The sequence below is a fragment of the Malus sylvestris genome, chromosome 12 (assembly GCF_916048215.2).
Source record: "Malus sylvestris chromosome 12, drMalSylv7.2, whole genome shotgun sequence".
Classification (NCBI taxonomy): domain Eukaryota; kingdom Viridiplantae; phylum Streptophyta; class Magnoliopsida; order Rosales; family Rosaceae; genus Malus; species Malus sylvestris.
Genome location: NC_062271.1, coordinates 3122783 through 3134450, shown reverse-complemented (window position 1 = coordinate 3134450; position 11668 = coordinate 3122783). Strand labels below are relative to the sequence as shown.

The 11668-nt window shown below is 36.3% G+C and overlaps 1 pseudogene; it reads right to left on the bottom strand.

Moving 5' to 3' along the window:
• Positions 1-953: 953 nt before the first annotated feature.
• Positions 954-2021, bottom strand: LOC126594325 (uncharacterized; annotated as a pseudogene).
• Positions 2022-11668: the final 9647 nt, after the last annotated feature.

Here is an 11668-nt window from a genome sequence, read left to right as displayed (position 1 = left end):
TTTATTTTTTGTATTTTTTATAATTTATTAATATTGAAGTGGGCCCATATTGACACGTGGTGCTTAGTTATTGTCCACGTGGACGCCATGTTATCAGTTAACAGAAGTTCTAACGGAAAACTTAACGTATGTATGAAACTGTCCCAAAATTAAGACTTGAGGTATGATTCTGGGATAGAAAAAACTTCATATACCAAATGTTGAAAACCACGAAACTTCAAGGTAGTAAACCGAGATTAGCCCAAAAAAATTTCACCATTTATATAAAAACACGTATGGTACCACTTGTGTTTCCGTCACACTGAAAAACTTCTCTTCAATCACAAAGAGAGGAACACGGTTGTTAAAGTTTATGGCTAATGTCAGAATGCAACCAATTATTTACTTATATTAGAAGAGGGAATTGGATGAGGGCATATTTATCCCGAACTTGTATAGAATTGTTAATTTTATCTATGAATTTTGGTTTTAGCCGATTAGACTTTTATAGTTAGTCATTTGTCTTAAAATTTAATCGAGTACTTCTGAATTTTTATAAATAGCTAATTCTCTCGAATGTTATATTTTACAATTTTTCATACAATTTTTTATCCGAACTTGTATGGAACTAACAATTTTCATCGTGAACTTTTATAATTAGTTAAATTACTACTTTAAGTTTTATAATTAGTCAAATTTCCTCCTAAATTCTAATTATATCTATATCTAATTACCCTAAATTTCTATAAATAGCCAATTCTCTCTTAATCTTAATTAGTAAAAAACTGAATGAAGAATTTTAAAATTTAATGTAAGAGAAAATTGACTATTTAATTTTTTTTTAAATAATTGGCTAAAATTAAAGTTCACCAAAGAAATTTGTTAATAAAAAAAATTGACTAAAATTAAATTTGTATGGATTTGGCAAAAACATAAGCAAATTCAACATCAAAATATAGAACTATAATCCAAAATAAAAAAAAAATTAATTTGGTAATATATAAAAAAATTTCCCCCAATTAATCTTGGCATTATAAAAACACCACAATTCTTGACCAACCAAAAGCAGAAATCGAAATTACCAAAAAATACTCGACGTTTTTGTAAAATTCTCGATCGATCAATCAAGAAACTCTATCTTGCTCCAAATCGCATTCTTAACCTGACGCAAATCCCTACCTTTAAGCGTCATCCCCACATCTTCCAGCACCGAGAACATCGTCCTATCTGACACCCCCGACCCCCTCGCCACCAGCTCGTGCGGTGGCATCATCTCATCATCTACCCCGTCCTCGTCGTCTACCACATCAACCAAACTGTCATTTCTGCAGTGCTTCTCCACCGATCGGGACAGGATCGGCACCATCATCAGGGCTGAGCTCTGGAGCTTTCTCAAATTTGGAACCGACTGGGATTGCGATTGGGACGGCGAAAGTCTTGGAATTGAAGGGATGAGCTTCGATGACAACGAAATTGTCGGCTTCTGATACAACACTTATGCTGATTGACCAGGTTTCGGAAGGACCGCGAGTATTCTAGAGTTGACGTGGCGAGTCAGACTGAGGCGGGGGTTTGGGGCGTCGACAGCGGGCTCAGTGAAATCAATGGTCCAGAAAACCTTAACCTCATTGAGCTCATCGCCGACGACGGCGGACGAGGGCGGAGAGAAGGAGAAGAGGCCAAGCAACCGATCCAACGACGGCGATCGCTGGTTGCAGGAGCTGATGGAGTCCATGGTTGAGATTCTTTTTCTGGGTGAGGGGGTGGGGAATAAAAAAGGGGGGAAATGAGGAGATTTATGGGTTTCGATGTGGCGGAGGGATGTGGAGTTTGGTGGAAATTGAATAGAAGAAAAGAGAAGGAAGGGCGGGCCCTTAAAAATGTTGGGGGGTGGGAGTTGCTTTCGGGGAAAAAGGATGTGGTGGGCGATGGTTCTTGGGAGTTTGGAGGTTTAAGTTTTGTAGGCCTAAAGGATGTCGCATCTATGTCCAAAACGGTATCTTCGATTCTTTTTCTTTGTATGTGTTAGAAATAGGAGAGTGAATTTGATGTTGTGATTTAATAATGTAATATTATGTAGAAATAATTTAGGGTAATTCTTAGCTTACCTATAGGGTGGGCAAACGGGTCATGAATATGGGGATCGAGACGGATCCATGCGGTTTGGAATGGGTACGAGGTGGATCCCAAAACTTTTAACACGGAATGGACCAGGATAGGGTGAGTCCACAAAATTAGCAAGGCAGGGCAGGTCTAAAAATTTGGGAAACGAAGACTTGGCCCGAACCATTTCCACTCCTGTCCTATCACAGACTCTCTTTCTCTATCTCAAAATTGCATCACTTTAGACACTCAATCCTTTCTTCGACCAAAAAGAAAACACTAAGTCTCTTTCTCTCTCTCGCTTCCAGAGCCCACCACATATCCGCTTCAGTGTTTGACACTGTCTTGAGAATCTTCTTATTGTCTTTGCTCTTCTAAAATAGGTGGACTTACACTTATGTGATGGTAGTTACGCCCCTAACATGTGGTATGAAACTAAGCTTTACATTGATGCTTATGATGGTTAACCATGATTTTGTTCAAGTTTCTTCACTCAACTATGAATGAGTTTGTTCTTTTGTTTTTTGGTGACATTGTTAGGGAGTTTAATTATTTTTCTTTTAATAAACTATTTTTAAATTTAGGTGATTAGGGCAATTCCAAAATTTATATTCTTTGTTGAATTATCTACTACAAATATTTATTATCTACATTTGGTTTGTGATTCTCACATATACATTCAATAAGCAATTATACCATTATTTAAGGGTGAGCATTTAAAACCATATAATTGAAACTGAGTTGGAATTGTTACATACAGTCAACATTCTGCATTCATGATACTCTCGGGTTACTTGCTTAGTTTAAGTTTTGTTCAGTTTTGATTGATAAAACTTCCAATTTCATCTTGAAATCGATTCGTATCCCATTAAGCATGATTAGTGCGGTATCCATTGGTGGGAACTAACTAATGTCGTACTGAATGATTGAAAAGTAAATATATAGTAACAACCGGCGCACATACTATGCATGTGCAACTAGCTTCATGTATCACTTGCATTCGGGATTCAAATTACAATCCCTAAATCTTTGTTTTTTCTTTCTTGTGTAAAGCCATGGAGATGCATCTAAAAAAAAAAAAAAAACACAAATTAGGAGAAAAAAATGTGCAAAAAGTACAAATTTGCAATAAGGTCACCGAAGTACAAAAAGTACAAAAAGTACAAATTAAGAGAACCAATTACTGAGATTCTACCTTGAAACAATCTATATGAGATATGAGAGAGTTTCCCTTTTTACTCTCATCCGCAAGTTGCCTTATGCTGAATATGAAGTTGTTGTCCATCAGAAGGAAAAAAAAAAAAAAAAAAAAGGCAGTAAAATGAACAACAATTAATTAAAATATAAATGTCATATATATTTGTTACAAGAGCGGATCAACTAATTGTAGTAAATACTGGAATCAGCTTGAGCTCAATATCGAGTTGGATGTTTTTAAGTTTGCTCGAGCTCGGCTCGTACAAGAAGCAAGTCAGGTCTTTAGTCCAAACTAGAAAATTGTGCCCGCACGTTGTTGCGGGAGCGAAAATCCAACTATAGAACATGTTCTAAAAAGTATAAATGCATAGAAATCCAAACTAATACTATTTACACAAAGATAATGTAGTGAATATTTTTTACAGGCCAGTGTCTAGATTTATACATTTTATACAAAAATAAAAAATAAAAAATTAGCAAACACTTTGTCATTGACATACATAAATGGTTAATCAGAGATATTCCCCCTTGGCAGTCATCCTAGTTCTTGATTCACATCAATAATTGCAGATAGAAGATTTGAAAACATTAGATTGTCCTTGTACACAAAAAATTGGGGAACTGATCTTACAATGGCCTATTAACATGCAAAAACATATGGAGAAGCACTGTTCTGGTTTGAACAATGCTTGTACACAAAAAATATAAATGCATAGAAATCCAAACTAATACTATTTATACAAAGATAATGTAGCAAATATTTGTTACATGCCAGTGTCTAGATTTATACATTTTATACAAAAAAAAAAAAAAAAAAAAAAAAAAAACATTAGCAAACACTTTGTCATTGACATACATAAATGGTTAATATGATATTACCCCTTGGCAGTCATCCTAGTTCTTGATTCACATCAGTAGTTGCAGATAAAATATTTGAAAACATTAAATTGTCCTTGCACACAAAAAATTGGGGAACCGATCTTACAATGGCCTATTCACATGCAAAAAATGTGGAGAAGCATTGTTCTCATTCGAACAACAGATGATAACATTGTTTTGTACAACAGAAAAAGTTTGTTCCTTCCAAGATTGACTGCAAATAAGAGAGTGTGTAGAGGGGAAAAAAATATAAATGGCAACGAAGATGAAATAAAGCGTGTATATGAATAGAGTTGCACCATATAAAAAACGGGAATAAAGGGAAGTTACCTAGTTCTTCTTTTGTAATGGAGGGTCTGTTTTTGAGCTAATTGGAGAAGATTTTTTCTTCAATAACTTGATTGGCACCTGATCAAAATCTTGCACATCTGCTTCAGAGACTTCCTCTGTGTCACTATGCCAAACATATTAAAAGTGTTGCAAAAATAAATTTAGATCATATTGAAAATAATCTGAGGCGTAGAAAAAAAAAAATGTTGGTCTGCAAAATATAACCTTTTTTTAACTCATGTAAAAAGGGCTCTCCTCTTTTTCTCTTGTGTGATTCTCTAGATGTTTCAGGCGGTGTAGTAGAAGATGAAACTGTTGTGGAAGACACTGCAATTTCTCTACTGGTAGATTGTGGAGTTGTTGGTGGGATTGCAGTGTCCTCAAAAACGTTGTAGATGAGAAAATCATTTGAATTCAACAAATTTCTTCTAGTTCCAAATCGGAGGTGAAAATTTTTTCTTTGGCCTATAAGTCTAAGAAACTTGCTTGGCAATTGCTTTTGGTCTGCTGATCTTTGATTGAAAACCAAATCTTTGTAGGGTGCGCCAAAGACTTTTTCACCTGATTTGCCGATAATGAGAGCATTGATTTCATTTGTTTCATCTTCAAGGACCAAGAACACTTTGTACATTCATTCAAACACAAAAAACATTGATTACAAAACCTAAATAGTCTAATAAGTTGAAAACTACATTTTTATATATTTTTCTATGTTATAGCTTAATGTTAATATCATTGGCTTCAAAAATAAAAGTATGGCTGTATAAAGGAGCTTTTCAAATATAATTAAGTTTTTAGCTCATCTTGTAGTCAGATGATTAAAACGATGATTTTATTGCATCATACAAATTTTATGATTCATTGGCTAAACCTTGATAGTGTTGTTCTAAAGAGTGATGAACTATTAATTAAAAATATGTAAAAACTAAATAAAGTATAAGTTTTAATCTAAGAACGGTGTGAGACAACGATTGATCAATAGAACTGATACAGTATTTGAAGTATTGCCAAGGAGTTGGAATTTGATTTGGATGCTTTTGACAGATCAATTGACCACTCGTTGGATCCTTGTACATTTGTTTGGCACATGTAGGGCAAGCAGCATACCACCATTCATACCTTATGTTAAACCGCTTAATTGATGCCTTCGGTAAAATTGATACTTATTCGATAACTCAAATGTATTCATAGCCGTAGGTATAGTCATGACATTAATAAACATACGCATACATGTGCATCCCGTAGGATTTATGATCACTTCGTAATTTTCCGTTAGTTTGCTAATTCTTATCATCATTAGTCTAAGTTAGGCATACTTAGTAAATTCTCTTTCAATTTATAAATGGAAACTAACAAATATGTATATACTATATAAAAGAAAAAACCCACTCACCTGAAGTCCGCATTACAACTCCTTAGCATGAATATCGAGATGTCACAAACGATCGTCGCCTAGAACAAATATCAAATCATGTCTCAAATTCTTATCGATATAACATGTAACTTACATAAAACACATCCCCAAGGATGTTCTAGAATGATTTGTAACCTATTGACCAAAAGTCAACTGTCGGTCAAAGGTCGACGGTAGAGTCCACAACTCTACGTAACTCGATCCATAAGATCCGCAATTCAGATTTCTGATCCGTAACTTCCCAAGAATTTCAATAAGCTTCTAGAACAACATCCTAAAGTTTCGGAATGATCCGATGGTCGGATCTCCACCAATTGCAAAAATTAAGTGGCGGTCAATATTTAGATTTACAAACTTAGAAAACCCATTTGGGAAGATCCGTACATCAAATTCCCAATCCGTCAATTCTTAATATCCTTAAATATTGTGTATTATTACGTATTAAAGTTTGGTGATGATCCAATGGTCCGATCGTCGAATCATTTAATAACCAAGTGGCGGCCCTTAATGGAAATATAACCAAACAACGGAATCTCTTTAATCGGATGTCTAATATGGAATCGGGGCACCCATTTTAGCCTATGGAGGTCAAGTGGCGGTCGACGACCACCCCAACTCGTCGAAAAATTCAACTATTTCCTTCAGAAACCATGTAACCCGTCGGGTTGCAGTTAGAACGCAAGGAGAAACAGGTGGGGATGGAGAATCCGGTGCTTCTTACTCTCTCCCTTTCCCTTATTTCCTTCTTTTCCCATTGGACAACCTTCTTACTTTCTCCCTGTCCCTCTTCCCCTATTCGTCACTTATTTATTTTCCTTCCTCCATTTCCTGGTTGGTCTCCCAGATCCTTTTCTTTTTTCTCATCCATTCCTCTCTCTCCACTCTTCATCACAACTGTCCACTTGTCTCAATCAGATTGCTCCAGAAAATCTGGAGCCTTCTAAAGTGAAGGTTACATTTACTAAAAAGCCCTCGGCTTTAAACGTTAATACTCCTTCGTTATAGCTCCAAATTACGCTCTGTTTACGTTCACACACTCGTATCTTCGTGTACTACTTAAATTCGCCAAAAGAACGAGTCATACGTCTCTCTAAACAATTGTCAATGGAAGTCAAAATTCTTGCCTCTAGGGCATTTTTGTAAATTCACATTGTTAAAATTTATAAAATCATAGAACTAGGGACGGGTTGTCACATCTAATATATGCTATTATACATGCTTAATTAAGTCAATCAAAATATATTTTACATATTAATGTAGGTAAATTATTTCACACACACAAATATACATATATATATGCCTGATATATGTAAAATTCATGCAAAATAATTTACCTACAAAAAAAAACATTTTGATTCAAATAGGGCACCTACTATTAAAATTTTAAAATGTTAGATTGGTTTAAAAAATAATAATTTACCCTATATATGTAAAATACATGAAAATAATTTACCTACATAATAACAAACCCATTATATGCAACATACAAGCAAAATAATTTACCTACATTGACACACCCTGACCGGAATCAAGGCGTACTGGCCGTCACGTGAAGGTGACGTAACCAAAAGTGCAATTGATGAAAGAAAATTGTGAATAAATTAAAACCGAAACTAGAAATTAATTAACTAATAAAGTGAGTGCGTAGTAGTGATTACAACCCATAAACTACTAAGATTCATAGTATAGATAACAAAGGGTAAAGCAGTCGAATAAAAGAAGTACTTATTACACAACTAGAGATAAGTTCCTACGTTAAGATGGAGATATGTCAGAATCCACCAGCTATTCCTTATACACCACAGAGATAAATCAACTAACTAAGACCCGAAGGGGCGAAAAATAGAAGGGTGAGTGGGCACAAAAATAAAAGTTTAAAAATCCATTTATTTTCCAAATATACTAACCCCTCATTGTAAAACAAGTATAGTTTCCAGAAAATCATACTAAGTAAGTATGAAATCAAATGCATGCCAGCAATAAATTCATAAAGATGCCACATCAAAATATATCAATGGCAATATGAATATAATCATGTGCTCAACAAGCTATACTAACATGTAAGTTGGAGTCACCTAATGTGACCTATACGACTGCACTTATTGCTCATCTATCTAGGCTAACACACGAGTCGGATTCCCCTCATGTGACCTGTATGACAGGACTAGGTGTAATAATATACGCTCTAGTGCTATGATCATGTGAAGACTAGCACTATGCGCGTCACCTACGAGTCAGAGTCGCCTAATGTGACCTGTACGACAGGACTATCACATACTTGGATCCAAGGCGAGCGTGGGGTGCGAGGTGAACATCACGTGAAAGACTTGCCCTGACTCGGGCATTAACACCGGTGTAACAATGATGAATGGACTATATGAAAATACGCATGCCATAACTCAACATTCCAAACAACATAACAATCTCACCTATACTTACCTGCGCGTCCTGTAGAATTACTTAGCATTATACAATTGCATAATATTTATGAGTAGGTAAAACGCATATGAATATGCCATGATCAAATATATAAATCTCAACCACATAATACCATTTTAAAAATTATATAACTTATGGCACAACATGCATAAAAAAGTTTAAAAGCATTTGAGGAAACTATTAAGTTTATATATATACGAAAACAAAATGCACACTCACTAGTATGTCGTAGGATCGTAGCCCCCTAATCTTCCTTGTCCACGTATGTCCTCTGGGTAAGTCTCCCTTATATGTGAAACAACTACTTACAATTAATTAATAGGACATATACGGAAAAACTTCCCATAACTTGCTCAAACGGAAGGTTTGAATATACCAAAATATTTTACTCGAAGTCACGGAGCTGCACGTAAAAACCACTCACCGGCTGGAGGCCTGACGCGCCCTCACGCGCCATCCAACCCATGGCCACATGGAGGCACGCGTCTGACAAGAACTTAACGGCAGTTAGGAATATTACGTTAAAGTGACGGAATATTCCGTTAAAAGTTAACGGCATTACCTGACACCGTTAGAATATTCCGTCAACTTTGACGGAATATTCCTTGTCTTATCTGATGAGCCTTGCTGTCCGCCGCCGTCTGGTTTCGCCAGAAACTGGGAAAATCGTCGATTTCTGGTAAAAATTTCAAAATTTCATATCTTCTTCATTTCTCAACCATTTTCAACGCACTTTATATGGAAATGAAAGGAATGAAGAGGAGAACAAGTTTGTACCTTTAGAAAGTCCAAAAAGTGGATGGAAATTGTCTGAAATTAGCTTGAAGCTCTCGGACCTTATTTCAACTCCTTGAAATGGTGGGTTCTTGCCTTAACTTCACTCCAAACTTAATCTAGGGTCTCCCTGGAGTTGTGCGGAAGCTTCCCCAACCTTCAAAACCTTGGAACAATGTCGAGATCACATTGATGTAGAACTCACAGAGTTGAAGCTTTCGAGTTGCTCCTCATTGACCACTCAAAACCCAACCAACGTGTGATCTGAGGGTATGGTTAAGTTCGTGGTGACGAGAGGTGTGTGATGGTGTGGTTTTTAAGCTCGATCTGCAAGGTTTTGACATTGGTCTTCCTTGTTGCAGAGAAAGAGAGCTTGGGTAAGGGAAAGAGAAGAGAAAGAGAGAGTATGACTTTTCTAATTGGGCAAAGAGAGAAAGGGAGAGAAACTGATTGGGTGAAGGGTGTGAGGGACATATTTGATTGGTGGGTGAAAGAGGAAGGCATGCGTCCAATTTAAAAAGAACAAAGGATGGGCTTTTACAAATTTCCTACAGTAAAAGCAAACCAGAAAATCTATCCGAAACAGTGTTTCTAACATTGATAAATTAACACATGCTCGTGTACAATTTTACTTGTCAAATACATACTTTAATGTAACGTAACTTTTTCGTTACGAATCCAATTCGGGTCCAACTCACGTTCATGCGATCGTATCAACGAATACTAATTAATTACGATAAGGGAAAAAAATAATTTAAGAACAAATAAACACGTCTACATCACTTGCCAACAAGGGCATAAATGTCAATTCACATACTCAGGGAGAAATTACATAGAAAATTAGGGACGGGTTGTCATATAAATAATAAAACAATATTTATTTTATTTAATACTAATTTACCTATTATATATACATATAATAATAAAATGTGCCATATATATATATATATATATGTTGATGCACAAAACCGGAGGGGTCTTGGAACAACGTAAATCCGACCATGAATCTACAAGAAATGTAAATAACACAAGATGTATCGTGGTTCACCCCAAGGTTTAGGCTACATCCACACTAATATTGTATTTCTCTAAGAGATGAGGGGAATGAGGGAGAGAGCTTCTGAGGGTGAGAGAACTATTCCCATGGCCTAAGAGATTGGCCTCCCCTAATGAGGAAAGTGAATGGTCCTTTTATAGAATAAGGACTCTTCACTTATCACATATTTGCCCCTTCCTTTATTAGATAATTACATTTAAGTCCCCCGAGTATTTATACGAAATCTAAATACGGAGGCCCTAAGTATGGTACAAATAGTAGTCCCCCAGGTCTTCAGTCAAGAGAGTTTTTTGGCTGGAGACTTGAAATTCAGTCCATGTGTGGGCCGAAGTAACTAGATGTCGTCTAGGACTGATACTCGATATGAGGCGATGCTCAATCTGAAATGATGCTTAACTAGAAGTAGCACATGTTGCGAGGTTGCTGATAGGAGCATATTTATGCGACTTAGTATGTTTGTTTTCGTGCATTTATGTTCTTAGTTCTTAGTTATGTTAGTAGTTTAAGCCATTTTTGTGTGTTTGTAGGTTCTATGGGCCAAGGATGCAAGAAGATGCATTTTGGAGCATTTTGGAGCATTTTTGGGCTAAGATTGGATGGTGCAAACATGGAGACATGAGGATGGACGTTTTGGGCTTTTGTGTGTGCAAGTGTGTGTGTGTAATTGCAAGGATAAACACATGCAAAGAAGCCCACATGCAAACTCAAGGCAAGAGAGGGAGAAAACACATGCAAAGAAGCCCACATGCAAAGTGAAGACAAAACTCATGGCAAAGGTGAAGGAATTGTGTGTGTTTTTGTGGTTGAAATGATGAAGCATGTGTGTGTAAATGTAAAGGGAAAAACATGGCAGAAAATGTGTGTGTTTTGTGGTTGAAATGATGAAGCATGTGTGTGTAAATGTAAAGGGGAAACATGCCAACACACACCCACACAAGCTCACATGCAAAGGAAATGGAGTGGTCTTATCTCAAGCCTATAAATACCACCTTCCATATTCATCAAAGTCATAACAGATTTTCTCTCCAAATTTAGCCAAAAACCACCCCTAGCCACACCACCCATCAATCCTAAACCTTTCCATACCATTCCCCATCCATTCTACACCATAAAAACCACCCAAAACCGTCCAAAACCTCTAGTGCCGCAGCTTGCAAGTAAGGAAGGAGAAGGAACATCTTGTGCCGTGCCTAAGCCCAAGCCTTGGGAGTGTTGGAGCGTTTCTAGGTGTTTTCTATCTTTGATTTCAATGTCTAATTTTATGTATCTTTGTTTTGCAAGTATGAGGAACTAAACCCCCCTTGGCTAGGGGGAATTCAAAGCCATGAATATATTTGTAATATGAATTGATTACCTTCAGTTGTGATTTCTGAGTTGTGATTTAATTTGCTTAACTGCTTGATTGATAACTTATTTTTGTATGTCAATTAAGAATGCATACTTAATTTACATGCATGAATTTGATGCTAGAATATAAGTGAATTTCACCTAATCGT